The sequence below is a fragment of the Protopterus annectens genome, chromosome 12.part0 (assembly GCF_019279795.1).
Source record: "Protopterus annectens isolate FY-2018-M chromosome 12.part0, PAN1.0, whole genome shotgun sequence".
Classification (NCBI taxonomy): Eukaryota; Metazoa; Chordata; order Ceratodontiformes; family Protopteridae; genus Protopterus; species Protopterus annectens.
The window spans coordinates 1,375,899,470-1,375,904,932 of record NC_056746.1 but is presented as its reverse complement, the minus strand read 5'-3'; positions in this window follow the sequence as shown (position 1 = coordinate 1,375,904,932).

The following is a 5,463-nucleotide window of genomic DNA, read 5'->3' as shown; positions in this document are numbered from 1 at the left end:
AAAAATTGAACAGAAAAAAAGAGAAATTGGCTAGGAGGTAATGTTCTCTGAAAGTATTCAGATGTTTTCCAGCTGAGAGAGGGATAAAGATAAGAAAAACAGACAGCACTTAGTAGAAGCACATGCTGTGCACCATGCATCTTAGCATGGATAAACTGTGGAAAGAAAAATCCATGGTATCCCTCAAAGTCTCAGAAAACCCAGTATGCAACTTATACTGTGTCAAAAAGAAACCAAGCAGAAACTTCGCAGTGTGGAGGGTATGTGAAGTTCACTCCTTGAAATATGTTATGCAATTAGTTCACTAATAAAATGTGAGCTTTAAAATACATACTACAAAATACTAAAGTAGTAGGTAGTCCACAGAAGCTGCTGCCATCTACCTGGAGGGGTCCCTGACTGAAGCAGCTGCTGCCATCCACCTGGATTTTTTGTTACAACCTCTGGCTGAGAAGAACAGTTCACACATAAAAGACTCTATTGATTTTTAAGGAAAATAAAAAACATTACAATTGAAACTGATAGCATTTTATTAGTAATAGATGTTGAATCATTATATACTGTACTTCCACATAAATATTGTATTAAAACAGTGATTGATTCATACAGGAAAAACAACAATGGGACACTAGCACAAAATGAAAGAACAGGTAAACTTTTAGATATGGTTTTTAGCTACAATTTTTTATGTTTAATGGAAATTACTATAAACAAAAGACTGGTGTAGTCATAGGGACAGCTATGGCCCCTAGCCTAGCCAAAATAGCCTTATACAAGTCGTAGGAGGGTTATGTTTTTAACAGAGAATACATGCAACATATCACATTATATCTGCGCTTTATCAATGACATCTTTATTGTGTGGAAAGGAAACAGTGCTAAATTAGAAGATTTTATCAGCTATCTGAATCAAACCACCAGCTCCCTACAATTTATCCCTTCCCACATTCTCACCTTGGCAGTCTTTTTAGGTATGCAGATTACTAAAAACTTGGACCAAGGTAAAATGGGCATAGATCTTTACAGAAAAACTACCAGAGTAAACCTCCTGCTACAAAATAAGAGTCTCCATCCCACCAGGACAAAATATAACATTAAGTCCCAGGACTACAGGTTGGCCAGGATCACCACAAAATGGAACCCTTCCTTAAGAACCTAAATGATCTTGAAAATGAGTGTACTACTTTTTGATGAGGGAATACAAAAGCAATATGTTAAGAAACATTCTAGAACCTATAACTGAACTAAAAAGTTCAAATTCACCAGCACTTAACAGTCCTTATAGGAGGGTTTTAAAGAAACCTATGGACAACACATCTAAAGACGGTTGTAGCTTGAATTTTACTGTTGATTATTACAGCATCATTAATATTATTACAGAGAATTGGGCCATAATTACCAAAATCTTGTATCTAATGGAAATCCTTGAAGAAGCTCCTTCCTTTGTGTATAGGAAAACCAGAAACATCAGTAGTTGGGTTGAAGGTAGGCCCAGACCATACATGCACCAATAAGTGTGGAGCCAACAATGTTTTGTGTCAACACATACAGGAGGGAGTTATGTTTTTCTGCCCTTATTTAAAGAAACTGATCAAAACCAAAGCAGAAGGTGACTGTAACTCAATGTAGGTGGTTTACAGGGCAAGCTGCAATGACTGTGAAGCATTTTATGTGGGGAAAATACTCAGCAGACTTAAGAAGGATTTCTGACCATCCTTCCGAAATTTGAGTTAAGTGCAAGAACAATGCACTGGCTCTGCACCTACAGCTTCACAAAAGACAAACTGGCTTTCAGTTTCAAATTATTGATCATGTGGACTTTTGGAACTGGAAGGAGACATCTCTAATCTTTTAGAAAAAAATGTGAACTACTGTGGCAGCTGATACTGAACTCTTTTTGAAAACTGGGGCTTAATTATTATTGCTGCATAAAAGCATACTAGAACTCAGAAAACTACCTCACTGCTTAAAAGACTATTAAAAGTCTGATATGGGACTGATTAATCCTGACATTACACGAGAATATTATACATGCTAATATTGCTATAAACAAATATCAAGCATTGCAAATATTTTACAATAAAAATAACTGACATTGGTACTGTTTTCTGATACTTTTACTCATTCAAACTAAGTGCTTTTTTAGTTAGATGCCACACTTGAACAGATCCCTAGAGCCTTAATGCTTTATTTGTAGCATTTTTCACTATTTATTTTCACATTTTCATTGTATTTTCATCTTAGCAATTCTAGCCATGGTTTTCAGCCCACTTGTAGATTTATACACATGTTCATTTATATTATGATATGTTTTTACACAAAAACCTGATTATTTGGTGTGAAAGCGAACTTTGTTAAGTGTTTCACTTTATAAGTTACTAATATTTATTCTGATAGATGTTTAGTGGTAGATCTTTTTGTTAGTTAATTAGTCATTTTGTTAGCGAGTTGGTTTCTTAATTAATAAAGTTTGGATTAATAGGTTAGCCTTAATAAGCTGTTCTTGTATTATATATTTTAATTTGTCTCTAGCTTTTAAGTTTCAGTTCTAAGGTAGCACAGTCTCAGTTTACACTATGGTGTTAAGGGGGAAAAGGGACTTGGTTAAAGGAATGAGTTTAATGCTTTTATTGCTCTTAACAGATCCACCCGCTGTAACCACTCCCTTGTCCCAAATAACCTGGTCATATATATAAATTAATGGATGTCTTTAATGATTTCTATTATACTCAGCTAGGATCACTTGTTTGTGAGTTTCAGTAAAGGATATTCCATTTTTAACTCAGCTGTGGGCTACCTACTATTTTATTATTTTGTAGTACATATTTTAAAGTTCAAATTTTATTAGTGAACAAGGTGCATAACATATTTCAAGGAGAGAATGTCACACCCTCCACACAGTGAGGTTTCTGTTTGGTTTGTTTTAGCATGAACAAACCTTTCTTTTAGGTTGGCAAGTCTGTGAGTGTGGCTGCCAGTTTGGGACATCTGTTCCTATTAGGAGAGCACAACTTCAATATTTGAAGATATACATCATTTAGTGTGTTAATATCAAGTTGATAGGTTTTAGTTGGTATTGGGGGTGTTTTTTTGAGGGTTTTCAGTAAAACAAAAAAGTTTTGTAAGATGCAACATAGGCTCAAATGTATATAACAAGAGACAACTGTATAAAAGTTCAACCTGACAAACAATGTATGCATGTAACAAACGCTGAAAGTAGACATTTAACAAAAAGCTGTTACACATAAAAGGTCTGAATAATAACTTATTGATACAATGATGCTTTTTTGTAATATCTTTAAATGTCAATGGTCTCACAGATAAATGCAAAAAAGAAAGAGTAGTGAACTATATTAAAAATACAGAGTGCAAATAGCAATGCTACAGGAGACACACTTGGAAAGAACTGAAGATGTGAATTTAATAAAGAAAGGTTTTCAGGATGGTTATTCAGTGGAATACCTGGAACAAATGAAAAGAGGAGTACTTTATATTAATTGCAAGAGAAGCTCCAATAGTGATAGAAAAGGTTATTAATTATTTTAGATATGTAGTGCTAAGAGGCTACAGGCAAGCGAAGAGGATTGCATTGGCACATATTTATATTCCACCTAAAACTGCTATAATGGAGCTTAAGATGGGAGAAAAAAATCAGCTGTCAGCAAGGAATGTTACTTATATGTGAGGACTAAAATTTTATTTGCAGCAGTGAAGATGTGTCTGGGGAGCCCAGAACAGAAAATGTAACAAATGAGGGTATACTTTTGAAGACGTATGAAAATATTTGGCATGGAAGATGTGAATTCAGTACTAGGAGTTTGGAGTGAATTTACAGATTATTCCCAAGATACAAAACTGGGCTAGGCTAGACAGAATTTGCATTTCACAGGAACATGTGCATTTAATTGAAGCTCTGGATACATACCCAATAACTATTTCAGATCATGCGCCAATAATAACTAAAATAAAAATACGGAGCAATGAAATAAAAATAAGATACTGGCACTTTCCCACCTATCTGTTGAGAAGAGATGAGTTTAAGGAGTAGGTTGTGGAAATTATTCAGGAGCTGTTAGAAAAGATAGACATTTCTTCTGAAAATATAGCTAAGTAGTGGGGTAAAATTAAAGTGGAGTTTAAAAATAGGACAGAAATAAAAGAAAGGGAGACATGTTTAAGAAGTAACATGAATTATTTAGTGGGACTGACAAATGTTAAAGTATTGCAGAATAGGGGAGATCTCACAAAACAAGAAGAAGCCCAGCTTCATTATGCTGAACAGAAAAGGGATTACTTGATAATATGCATGAGTTTAGAAAGATTTATGTTAAGCAACCTTTTTTTGATAATAACTCTAGAACACAAAACAACGACTCAGGCAAGAGAAGGTAGAAAGGGCTGTAGCCAAGCACAGGGAGCCTGTAACAAGGAAGGTAACAAGCAATCGTGTAGAAGTATTAGAAATATTTTGGAAATTCTATGAAAGGCCACCTCAAAAAACTCCAGCTTTACTCCGTAGCATATCACCTACTCCGAGGTGATCTCTGCCTAACATATAAAGCTATGTCAAACCCAGAGCTGTTGGACATGCTACACCTAAAGAAATCCCAATCCCTCCGAGCTACACGCTCTAGGGACCTAAACCTTGTCACCACAATACACAGGACACGCTGGAGGGATAGATTCCTGTCCCAGAAACGTCCTATACTCTGGAACAAGCTACCCAGCTGGTCAAGCAAAGTTCTTCATTAGCACTCTTCAAGAAAAATCTTGATGAGTGGATGGGAAATATGAACTACACCCCGGGGATCACTTCTGTGTCTCTGCTGGACAGTCGCACAGAAAAATAACTTTCTTGGGTGGTGTAAGCTATGGAATCTTGCTAGCTAGGCTTATGTAGGCCCTTGGGCTGATAGCCTAGTACTTACCTATGAACCTATAAAGCAGAAAAATATGGAAATCAAGAAAAGGTACAAATGAAAATGTTTACGGAAGAATTAAATGTGCCAAGGTTAGTAAATGAGCATCTCCATCTAGCAGTTAGGATAGAAGGAGATGAGATAAAAATGGTGATGTATAACCAATCTACAGGAAAGTCCCCAGGAATAGATGTTATTCCTGTTGAAGTTTGCAAGCTAGGAGGCAAAAAATTATAAAGATCTGGAAGGTTTTATTTAACAACACTTTAAGAGGAGGAGAAGTACCAACATCTTGTATGACAGTTGTGGTAGCTGTAATACCTAAACAGGGTAAAGGCCCATCAGATCCAGCCTCATACAGGCCCATTTCAATACTAAACCATGATTATAAAGTGTTTGTGTATAATGGCTAAAAGAATGGCAAAAGTGATGCCAAAATTAATAGATATGGGTCAATGTGGCATTGTGGAGGGAAGGCAGACATTTGACAACATTAGCAGAGAGCGGATGATCCAGAGGGAAGCAGAACGTAAGAAAATACCACT